This window comes from Vicugna pacos, chromosome 3 (genome assembly GCF_048564905.1).
Source record: "Vicugna pacos chromosome 3, VicPac4, whole genome shotgun sequence".
In the NCBI taxonomy this organism is placed as follows: domain Eukaryota; kingdom Metazoa; phylum Chordata; class Mammalia; order Artiodactyla; family Camelidae; genus Vicugna; species Vicugna pacos.
In genome coordinates, this window is record NC_132989.1 from 95685714 (window position 1) to 95698260 (window position 12547).

Here is a 12547-nt window from a genome sequence, read left to right on the forward strand (position 1 = left end):
GTTGTGTCTCTGTCTGGCCCTGGTTCGCTCCCCGGCTCGGCGGCGACTTTCGGGGGCGGCCGCGCCCCCTCGGGCGATGCTTCCCAAAGAGTCCTAGATGCTTTGCCTGCCCTGCTGGCAGCCCGCCACTCCCCCTGGCTTCGCTTGTAGGCCCTCCTCCGTGTGTGTGTAGAGGGAGAGGGTCGCTGTTAGTGCGGAGACCCCCAAGGCGGGGATGTCTCGAGGAAACCTTGGATGGGGGAAGAGGGGCTCCCACGATGGGAGAGGTTTGGGGATTCATTTGTGCCATCGCCACCCCCACTTCTCTTTTGGGAGTAGCAGCAGCAACCCCAAGAAGGGTGGGCCGGTGTCTGAGGTCCGGACGCTCTGCAGACCGCTCCTCAGGCCGCCCCGGGGGAAGGGGACCCTGGACCAGGCAGCGGGCAGCGGAAAAGAAGGCCTTGGTACCGCGGACACACCCCCTTTTAACTCGGAGGATTGCGAGGATGGGGCACTCGGGAAAGCCGGGCTCGGTGAGCCTTTTCCGTGCTGGAACGTGGTCGTCTGACAAGATTCTAGGAGTTTGTTTTAAAAGCTCACGTACCTTTGGTGCTGGGAACAGCAAGGGAGAAAATTTGACTTTGAAAATATGTTACTAAGTAGAAGGGTCCAAACAGAAGGGGGGTAAACCTGGTAATTGCGAAATAAAGCTCCTACGTCTATAATGTAGCAGTGCCAACACAATAGACTATATTTGGTATAGGTATTAATATCTTGCAAAGTATATAAATACACCTAAGGAAAAAAAAACCCTTATTTTATCTGCCTTCACTCTTTTTTTTAAGCTTCTGATCCCATGTCCCCACCCACTTTGGGGAAGGGGGAGTAATGATGCTACCGTGTCCAGAAAAATCTCAATTGGAAATCACTAATTGTTGACACTGCTTTGGAATTAATGGCCTATAACCATAATCCTGTAGAATTCTGGAAACGAATAGACAGCCTATTGTAAACTCCTGGTTAGTAATCATCAGCAATTTTTGGTAATATTTTGTAGGAGTATCAAAATGAAATTGTAAGTCATCTTTAAGTACTGAATCTATTTTCAGCATTAAACTTCTTGATTGTTTAATGAGCTAATTGAAGAGGGCCCCTGTATTTATCTGATGGAAATGCTAGGTGCGAATTTCTCTTCTCTTCCTCAAGTGTTTGAAGGTAGCAGTTTATAGAAGACATTTAAACAGTAAGTTAGCAAACAGTTTGAGCAGGAGGTTGGCGTAGTTGAATTTTTGTTAGGGAGTAAAATTGAGGACAAGGCAGGGAGTAATGTCAGAAACGTTTCTGTTTTGGGAAGGAGGTGAGCCCCTTTGTTTGTACTCTTAATTTTGCAAGATCTGCCTTTTAGAAATTGTCAAATGCCAGATAGCCATAATAAGTATGTTCCTCATGAAATCTTAGGGAAGCCTTCCGCAACAATTTAAAATCGTATACTTGATTGGCATGTTCAGAATGTGGGATTGGGCACCAGCAGCTTGGAGCCAGGCCAAGGTTCTCTGTGGTTAACTTCCTCTGCTTCCTTTTAACTTCTTTGGACCTCCTGGGTGAAAATGATACTTTTTTGTAGTATTGTCAGTTTTCAAAGTGCTTTCACCTAGTTCAGTATGTGAAATACTAGAGTTGGGCTAGACAGTCTCCAAGGCCTTTTCTGGTATTTTGAAACTCTAAGTAACTTTTTCAAGGCCTCAAGAAAAATGGTGGCATCTGAATTAGATTAATTCCTGGACCTCTGGATTAGATTGCCACTAATCAAAACATTTTAAAGATAGGCGAATCAGTTCTTTAAAAATCGAATTACCGATAGCAGCCATTCTGAGTATCTAAAGAGAAATCTGTACTAGGTAAATATTTGCCTATTGTGTATGCTGTTTGCAGTAAGAAAACTTTTGAAGTAAAACTTCTGGACTATAGAACACAGTTTTGAAATAGTCGTTTTTGTTATCATTTCAATTAAATTCTACTGGGTTTATTTACTACTGATTTGAGTTTTATCATTTATATTAAGACCAGTATTCAGAATGGAATAGTGTTAGGTGGAGCCCAGACCAGAGATCAGGAACAGCCCAAAGAATACTAGGCTGTGTGAAGTTGTTCTAAAATGGGACTCTAATAGGAATGATACGATGATTAATAGATACTGTTTGCTGTTTTGCTGGAGTAAAAGATACTAAGGTATATGAATCATGTGAATTGGGTATAAAAGAAAGTAGCCAAGTGCTTGCTTGAGTCTTCTGGCATCATGGCTGCTATGTCTATAGTGTCATGGTAACCTGAAGTTTTGTTATCAGAGGGTTCTCTTTTGTTGTGGTGGTGGTGGTCGTGGTGGTTTTATGGCAAAATAGATCTATTACGTTACTTGTTAAAATGCAAATGGAAGATGAGGGTTGAAATGCCAGTATAATTTCATGCCCTGAAGCCTTATGGTTGGTTCTCTATCTTTGTAAAAACTTAAACAATTAGAGGAAATACTTTTCAGTTGATAAAGCATGTACAAACTGGGTCAAAGTTTGACTTTCAGTTACTCTTTCATATTGGTTACATTTTAATTTTAATTTCTGCTTTTCCCTTCCCCTAATGGATCAATGACTTTTTTTGTGAATAGAGGATTTCTAGTCCAGGGTTGTACCTCTACCAGCTCAAGACTTTACAAAGGCTAATTAAACTATTAGTATAGTTTACTTGTATCATAAGAGATGTAGTTGTCAGTGGATGTGGAACTTATTGTACCACGGTTGATGACACTCTACAAACTAGACCTTGAGATTAATCAAAGCTGATTGGAAAGGGTTTTGACATTCTAAACATGCCTTATTGGTCAAAGAGAAGGTTTTATTTCAAAAATTTTTAATATATGCCAAATTAGAAATGAGCAATTTTCACCCCTCTCTCTTCCCACTCCAAGTCTCACAGCCCCGGAAGCAACCCCCTTTAATGGTTTCCATTTTTAGATTTTTTAAAAAACTAGTTTCCTAATGGGATAGAATAATTCCATTTAGTAGTCTCTCAATTATTGGCTTAAATTACTCCTAGTTATTGCCTTCTTGGCAGATTTGGGAGATGCAGTGTCTTGGGTTTTGTTTCCCTTACCTAGTTTTCTGAAAACAATGGTATAGCTTAGGTTGCAGTTCTGGGGCAGATAGTACTTTTACTTCATACGCAGTGAGTGTAGTATGTGCACTGTGACTTTTTATCAAATTAAAGAACATGATCTGGAGTGTTGCCAGAGCCTTCTAACAGAAACTCACTCCTTTCAAATCTTCCAGACACAGGAACCAGAGGGGTCTATCCAAAGTGAACATCTGGCCACGTAACTCCTCTGCTTAGAACTCCTCAAAAACTCCCTGTAACCTGTGGAGTCACCCAGGGAATTTGTTAAAATGCAGGTACCTGAACCTCAGCCCCCTCTACCCTGGCTCCAACATTCAGATTCAGTTTGTGGGCACTCCCAAACTCAGCCTCTCTGTACCATACCTTTAAGGTTGCTGATGCTTTGTCCAGGGATTTGCGTTTTTAACAAGCTCTCCAGTTTTCCAAGTGGTCCCCAGATCACACTTTGAGAAACACTATTGTGGGTGAACTTTTATTATCTTCAGTGTGCTAAACAAGGCTCTTCATGAATTGGCTTCTATCTACCTCTTGAGTTTCATTTCTGATCAGTTCCTGTCTTGAACGTCATTTTCCATTGATTTCAAATTGCTTTAGTTTCCACTAGATGTTTTGCTTATTTAATTAAATTTATCTGTGGATCAGCACATTAAAATTGTTCAAAATGTAAAAGATACAGAAGGGTATATGATGAAAAGTTCTTCTCTTATTCTTGTCACTGTGCACTCAGTTTCTGTCTCTGAAAGTAACCAATGTTAATCAATTTCTTGTGTTTTCCTTCCAGAAATAATCAGTGTATACAAATCAACACAGTGAAATGTTCTTTTTCTTTATCCCATCCCTTTTACTCAATGATGACACATTATTTAAGCTATTCTGCACCTTGTTCTTTTTAAATAGTTTTTAATCAATATTCCATTGTGCACAGATGCCTTAATTTATTAAAATACATTCTGTAATGAATAACATTTTTGTTAATTCATAGATATGTGGATCAAGCTCTAAAATACCTAAGAGTGGAACTGCTAAGTCACAAGTCATGTGCGTTTGAAATTTCAATTAAGCATAGCCAGATTGCTTCCCTTAGAGGCTGTGCCATTGTATACCTTCACCAGCAACCTATGAAGATGCTTGTTTTTTCATAAACAGTTTATTACATTTTGGGGTCTTTTGCCAACTTGGTAGGTGAAAAATGGCATTTCAGGGTGGTTTGATTTGCACCCTTCAGTGTCTTTACTTTCTCATCCCTTTTTGCTTTGAATGCACCTCCATCCTCTAGTCAATTTCTGTTCCTTCTGTGAATTAAATATGTTAGAGAAACATGAGCCTAAACAAAAGATTATTTTTAGTTTTACTGATGAAAATTTTTTTTGGCAGAAAATGTTTTAAATTCTGTGGAACACAACTCGGAAAATAGAGAGTTAAGGTATACTCCCATAATATTTGCAGTTAAATAGGAGACTCATAAAGACGTAAAAGGATTGAATATCACAGTAGCTGAAATTCCACCATTAACAGAATCATTGACCAATATGCTTCAGGGCCCTGATAGTCAACTTCCACTTTGTATCAAACTTACCTGGGAGAGGTTTTAAAAACTACAAACATGTGACCAGCCATGAAATTGTAAATAACATGATTTTTTTTACTGTGATCACTTTTCCTATGTTTTTAATTATATGAATTATACTCTGAGTAAAGAAAAGTGCTTATTGGTGCATGTTAGTATCTTCTCAGTTAGTAAAGTATAAGTTGATTATTACACTGCCACTTTACTTCATAATATGTAACAAAAATATGCCTTTCAAAATATCAGCAAGTGTGCCAGTTTTTTCATGCCTTAGGAAAATTCATTTTTTTATATACATATATTATATATATATAATATCTTTATAATAAACCACTAGGTGTGGATTGTGCAGCATTCTAATGTGCAAGTTAGACAAACCTCTGTTCTGTAAAGCATTTGCATTCGAGGGAAGTTCAGCAATTTGGCGCGCACTCTCTCTCTCTTTTTTTTTTTTTTTCATTTGGCTCTCTTCTGACTGAAAGTTGGTAGAATTAGGACATGATAAGGAACATGATAAGGCCTTTGTAACTTAATCATTATAATTGAGCCTAATGACTTTTTATAGTTCTCAAGCAGTAGTAAAATATATGGCTAATGTTGGAATGTTCGCAGGATATAGTGGGGCAAGTCCTGAAGTAAGAGCAGGAGATCTGAGTTGTGATCCTGGTATCAATCTGTTGGTTTTGTAAACTTGAGGAAATATCCAAACCTCTCTCTCATTATCAGCCTCTTTGACTTTGAAATAGGTATAATAATACCTACTTTTTTTCATGATTTTTAGGAAGATCATAGTAAATAATCTATAATTTACATAGTGTTAAGTAGCATAACTAATTCTAATTTTACAGCCACAATAATGATTTTGTGAATATCATTGTTAGATTTATTAAATTATGTACCTAAAAATGGCACTGATTTGATCGCTTCAAAATAGTTTCCTTTACTAAGGTAAATCACTGAAGTAACTGAAGATTTGTTGAATTTGACTCTGCTCAGTATTTTTTAAAAACCAATTCCTTAGAGGAGGTTGTAACTTTTGAATTTTTTACTTTACATTAAAAACAATTTTTGTAATGGAGAAAAGAGTTATAAAAATTATGATCTGCTTTAGAAATGCTTGCTTGCTTTCAGTGTCACTGTTGCCAGCATTTCAGGAAGTTTGTTGATTGGCTTACTTTGTCTTAAGTGTCAATTTTAAATATTTATTCACCAGTTCATTCATTGAGCACCTGCTGAGTGCTGGGCATCCTGCTAAGTTCTGGGGAATTGTGAACAGACAGGGTTTCCAAATGCGTGGAGAAAATACATTAAATCATAACTATTTATAAGTGGTTCATGGGAATACAGAAAGGAGAATGATTTGGGGAAGGGCAGAGATCAAGGGGCAAAAAGAAGACCCCTGAATGCTTTTTCAATTTTTAAGTAGACTTTTTAGTGATCTTTTTAAAGTTTAGATTTTTTCGGTTATGAAACGTTTCTACCACATAGAAAAGTTTCAGAACATAACTAGATACCTGTGTATCCAGCTATGTAGACTTAACATATTATTTTGTTGTCTTCAGATATTTTTAAAGGAAATATTATAGTTAGAACTAAAGCCCTGTCCTTCCAACTTTTTCTCGCCCTTCCTTCTCAGAGGTAACCACTAGTTTGTATCTTTCTCATCCATATATTATATATTATATATTATATATTTATTAATATGACTATGTCCATAAAGAGTGTAATATTTTGTGTCTTTAAAAAGTTACACCAATAATATCATTCTTTAGAATGTGTTTATTTTTTAGAAATTTGCTTTTCTTAATTCACTATTGGTTTTCTATGTTGATATATGTGAATTCATTTTAACAGCTGTATAGTATTGCATTGTTTGGATAATTAGGTTTTTTCCTATTTTTCCACTAGTTAAAAAAATGCTGTAATTAAAGTACAAATAATGTTTCCATAAGCATTGAATGACTCCCTGATCCCTGCGTTCTCATCAGCACTCCATAGACTGTAATGTTTTTGCCCATGTAATGAGAGTGAAATTGTATCTTTTAATTTTAGGATGTTTAAATTAAGTATTGAAGAATAAGGAAGAATTTTTATGTGAAGGAGAGGGAACAGTACTAGCAAGACACTGGGAAAGTTCATCTTTTTGCCAACAGAACTCAAACATTGGTGACTAATTCCCAGTCAGGAAAAGTTTACATCATGACAAACTCATGTTTGAAATAGAAGAGAACATGAAACAATTTACCCTTGTTACATGTAGTATAGTGTATTTTCTCTTTAGTAATAGTGCTGGTTGTGGTCATTAGATTGACGTGGTAACTGTTCTAAGGGCAATTTGAAAATCATTACTCAAGAGTGAGTATTATTGAGGCTAAGCAGGTAGGCTGGGCCTTATAAAGTTGTTAAATGCCATGGTTTTATCTTATAGTGGTTCTCAGTCTTTTAGCAGCAGAACACAACCCTTGCTCAGCCTTACTCTCTTTCCCCACAGGAGTGGAGTGATGGGTCAGTTTTTCTGAGACTTCACCGTTATGGGACTAGTATGAAAGCAGGCTTGTGGTGGTGGTGGTGGTTAGATGGGGGGAATGGGAAATACCTTTTTAAAAAGAAGAACCTGGTTTAGAAATTTGAGAGGCAAGCTATTGCATGAGACCAGGTAGGAGCTGATGGTGTCCAGAACTCAAGCAGTGGCAGCATGACTGTGAAGGACAGATTGGAGGAACAGTTTACAGGTATAATTATTGGTCTTCCTCACTGACTGTGGAGATTTTAAGGGGAAAATTAAAGGTGACACCTGGGGTTTATTCTGTTGACTGGGTAAATGGAGGTACTTTGGGATTCCAAAGGGCAAATTAGAAGGAGGAATATGTAATCAGATTTTGATGGTTTTGGGAAGAGGTACCCCGTCTGCCTCTTGGTGGATATAAAGGGTAGGCATTTGAAAATTTGAGCCTATAACTCAAGAAGCAGGCTTGAGCTAACAGTATAATTCCATAGTTTCTGGCGCATACTTAGTAGATCAAGTCCCTAGAGAGGGGAGATAACAAAAATGAAATGGGAGCAGATAAGAAAGCCAGAGATGGAAACTTGAGCAATCCCAACATACAAGGGGATAGGTAAACAGAAGTAAGAGGAATGCAGAGGTAGGAAGGAAACAGTGGGGAAAGTAAAAGCCTGAGAGAAAGGGTAAATGGAACTGAAATGATCCAAGGTAAATACCAAATATATCTCAAGAAATATTTAGGGTTCCCTGTACCTAGCTTCATCATGCTCTGTAAATAGTTTACTTTCTAGCTGTCAGTTAGGTGGCACTAATCCTTCTAAGGCAATTTGAGTAGTGCTTAGCATACCATTTAAGTGTATTCTTCTAAGAGTGCCTAAATTATGCTCAGTGAGTTTACATACCAAACTCATTGCCTCATAAGTATGTGCACTTCTTATGTGTTAAATTTAAAAACACCTATTTCCTTCCCTTACTGAGATTTCATGGAAATTACATGGAGTACAAAATAGTAACACTCATCTGACTCATAAAACAAGTTTAAGAAATTTTGTTTGTAATGGATTCAATTTTGGTCATGTAAAAATATCTGTGAAACTTTAATAGAAGCGTTTGGGCCATTTAGAAAATAGTGTAACTATCACATTTGGCCAAAAGGTGTGGTAAATTTCTGTCTTCAGAATCTTTTTTCTCTTTCATGTTGTATTGTGTTTTAACCTCAGAGGCAAATGGGGAGAAGTGATGGTGGCTTTTCGAAATTTTTAGGAGAAATTGTGTTGCTTATACTGAAATATATCTACTTGTAGATCTTTTATATTCACACTTTTTTTTCCAGGTATCTTGGTAATCTTAAAAAATTTTTTTAATGCAGATAAAAACTAACAAGTTTTTTGAGAAAAAAGAAAGAAAATATTTAAGACTTTGTTGCTAATATGTAAGGTATAGTATTGCAGAGTTGAGAATGTATTCTAAATTTCAGTAATTCCTCTAACCTCTTAATTATAAGACATTTTACAGAGGATTCATGTGTTCTTGTTTTTGTCTGATTAAAGTGTGTTTTTAAATATTTGAAGTCTTATTATTTTCAGAGGGCTAGCTTTTGAATATTAAAACTTTTAAAAATAGAAGAGCCAGTTGAATAAATGATTTAAGACTTTCTAAAAAAAAAAAGACTTTCTAAAAAAAAAAAAGACTTTCTAAATGATGCTTTTTATTAGTGATTTTAAAAAATGCCTTATCTCTTATCTGCCTGGTTAGCCAGTTCATATTAATGCAGCTTACTAGCCCAAACAGCTAGATCATTTATAAAAATAATTAATATAAGAACTTATATTCTCTAAATGAGTGTATTGAGCATGAGTTATTAGAGAATTCATTCACAAGAAGAATTTATTTGAATGGGAACAAGAATTTATGAAATGACATTGCTGCTCCAATATTAAGTATCTCATGTTCAATGAACTTTGTCTTTAGATTTGGAATTTTAGTTTTGGTGGCAAAATGTATTAAAATCATGGAAAACTTAGTTTTCTGTTAGTTTTCCAAAATTATTTTCCCCACAAATTCAAATGTCCTTTGCCATCTCAAACCAAAATTTCCTAAAATTCAACTGCTGAGTAATCTTAATTTTCTGGAGTTTTTTGAGAGCCAGGAACCAAAGCTCCTGAACCACCAAATTAGAATTAACAGTACCCATATGTAGGATTTATGTCCTTTATTCCTGGGCACATGTTCTGTATTGTCCAAACCAAAAATTGTAGCATAAGATTCAATTGCCTGGACAGGGAATTGAAGTCCGAAGGACATTTACCTGTAAGTTTTATTTATTGCAGGTTAGAAGCAGTAAATCTGATGAAATTATTTTAGTAAACATTGTGCATTTGAATTAGTTCTCACTGTCCTTAGCAGTTTTCAGTGTTGCATTTAATACATTTGACTGAGCTCAACTAGTGTGTAAATGAACACAGTAGTAGGCACTCAGATATTTTTATGAGTAAGTTTAGTTTTTTAGAGCTTAATTTCTAGCTATGTGAAGTGCTAACTCTTGAAATGGGCTCATGAGAGGTAACTATTGTAATAAAATAATATACCATGGACACTAATCTGCCAAAAAATCAGGGGCTTGATATTGAGCACATTAATTTGAGATGCCTGTTAGATATCCAGAAAAAGATACCAGATACACAGTTGGGTACATTCACTTGGAGCCCTAAAGTTAGGACAGGATTAGAGATAGCAATTGGGAGTCATTAGCATTAGCATTCAAGAGCTGTTTTAAAGCCTTGAAACTAGAGATCCTTAGGGAAAGAGCAGAAAAGAAAATCATTGTGATCCATATTCATTGAGAGGCGGTTAGTGCAGTTTTAGTTAATCTGTGGCTGGGTTATGGAAGTAATAATCTGAGTATTAATGCTATGGTCATCCATATTCAGAAATTTCACTCTCAGAATAGTTTTTCAAACCTGATTTGTTGATTAAAGTAAATGAATGATTATCTAATCATTACCTTGGTTGCTACTTTCCTTTAAAAAATATTCTTGACATTGGTTTTCTCTTCTGAATATAATGAGGGATATGTCTGACTTGTACAGGCTGTCTGACCTTGTATATGTGAGTTAACATCTGTGGATTAATTTTGAAATAGCCAAATGTATCCTCAGCTCCTCGTTTGAAGAGCATACGTTTCCCTGTAGATTATAGAGTGAGGACAACACTATTTTAAAAGTCTTAACCCATTATTCATAAACAAGACTGGAAGGTAGGTATCAAAATATTAACATTAATTATCTGGAAGTAAATAAGATTATATGTAATTTTAATTTTTTCAAATATGTATCTTCCATGTTACAACCTTTTTTAAAAAGTGAAATATGTATCATTTAAAATGCTATTGAAAAATTGGTTTAACTTTGTAATTCAGTAAGTTACGATTTTAAACAAGATTTCATTATTTTTTATGAGTAATATTCCATTGTATCTATAGAGGCAGCATGTATATGGGTCTTGTTTTGTATCCATCCATTCTTTGTCTTTTGATTGGAACATTTAGTCCATTTACACTTAAAGTAATTATTTATAGGAATGTGCTTACTGCCATTTTGTTAATTGTTTTGGGGTGGTTTTTGTAGTCCTTTTTTATTCCTTTCTTTTGTTCTTTTCCCTTGTGACTTGATGACTGTCTTTAGTGTTTGAATTCCTTTCCTTTTTCTGTGTGTGAATCTGTTACTGATTTTTGGTTTCTGTCTACTCTGAGGTTTATATCTAGCAACTTGTATACATATGAAATTTCCTAATCTCTTAAGTTCATTCAGATTAGATGGAGAGATCAAAAGTTTTACAGACAAGCAAAACTTGCTCATCTACTCCTCTGAATCATCTAATGTAATGTTGATCCCTTCTAGTGTATTTGTCCTGTGTGTCCCAGTCTAGTCATTAGAGCTGTATGCTCCAGGGATGCCCCCTGTGTGGGCTGCATGGGTCCTTCTGTTGTGATGATCTGGTAGGCATGACTGGCCCCATGTCTGGTTGGTTGTCAGGCCTTGCCTTGTATGATGGCTGCCAACTGCTGTTGAGTTGGGCTGGGTCACAAGGCTACTGGCTGCAGAGCCCTGGGGTTCCTTTGGTTAGTGCTGGCCCACTAGTGGGCAGAGCTGGGTTCTGGAGTGGGTGGTTGTAGGGCCAGGGGTCCTGGGTCTAGTATTCGCCTGCTCGTGGGCAGGGCTGGTTCTTGACATGACTGTCTGTGGGGCCAGGAGTGTCCCAAAGCTGGTGTCAGCCTACTGTTGGTGGCATCAGATCCTGAGGCAGCTGGCTGAGGGGCCCAAGGTGTCCCAGAGCTGGTGTTGACCTGTTGGTGAGTGGGCTGGTCCTGATACAGCAAGCTGTAGGGATGTAGTTGTCCTGGGGTTGGTTTTCCCCTGGGGTTGGTGTCCCCATGGTGGCAGGGCTAGGATCAAGGGAATCCAAAGCCAAATGTTCTGGGGACTCATCTTCCCAGTGCAGGGCCAGTGGGCTGGGGAGCCTAGTGTGAGGCTCAGACTCCTGGCTTCTTGGGAAGAATTTCTGCAGTTGTAATTATTTTCCCTGTTTATGGGTTGCCCACTCGGGGTATGGGTCTTGACTTTATTGTGTCTCTGCCCCTCTTACCCATCTTGTGGTTCTCTCATATCTTTAGTTGTAGAAGATCTTTTCTGCCAGTGTTCCAGTTTTTCTCCTCAATAGTTTCTCTGCTAATAATTGTAATTTTGGTGCTCCCCAAAATAACATGTTTTTTGATGCTAGCATTCACTCTAGTGGACATATTTTCTACTTGATGATTAAATGGATGTCTCGAAACTTCTCTCTCAACATTTAACTTTATGGATTACACAGAAGACATACACTTTAAAAATATTAATGATAAGAAATGACATAAAATGTCACTCCAAATAACTAGGAAAGACAATTCTTGAAGGCTGTATATCTTTATATCTAAAAGTTACCCATTCTCAGGGAGCTAACAAATCCTTTTTTTGGATTGTGTAAATTCCAAATAGAGTTCATAAATCTGAACACAAGAGAGCTGCAAATCCATGTGGAACAAAGGTCATCTAACTGCCTTCTGAAATACTAGTTCATCTTTGGTCTTCAGTAGCTATATACAATTTGTTAAAAATCCACTTAAAAAATAAAACACTCAAGCTATACAACATACAGTTTTTGCGATCCTGTTGATACATTATAGGAAACCTAATGCTGTATTTGGTATTAAAACCAAATTGACTTCCTAGAACCAGACTTTCTAGTTAAGTTTACAATTGTAGGTTTCACAGGTGGTCATTAATATATACCTTCAA

The 12547-nt window shown here is 36.9% G+C and overlaps 1 protein-coding gene across 2 annotated transcripts in view; it reads left to right on the forward strand.

Moving 5' to 3' along the window:
* Nucleotides 1-12547, forward strand: part of NADK2 (NAD kinase 2, mitochondrial) — a 42457-nt gene that overhangs the window by 594 nt on the left and 29316 nt on the right. The window contains exon 1 of one of the 2 annotated variants that reach the window (XM_072958771.1): nt 495-512. The exons of the other annotated variant lie outside the window; for it this stretch is intronic. The gene's annotated coding sequence lies outside the window, so the exon portion shown is untranslated. Of the gene's footprint in view, nt 1-494; nt 513-12547 lie in introns of those variants that run through there. 2 annotated transcript variants of the gene reach the window in all.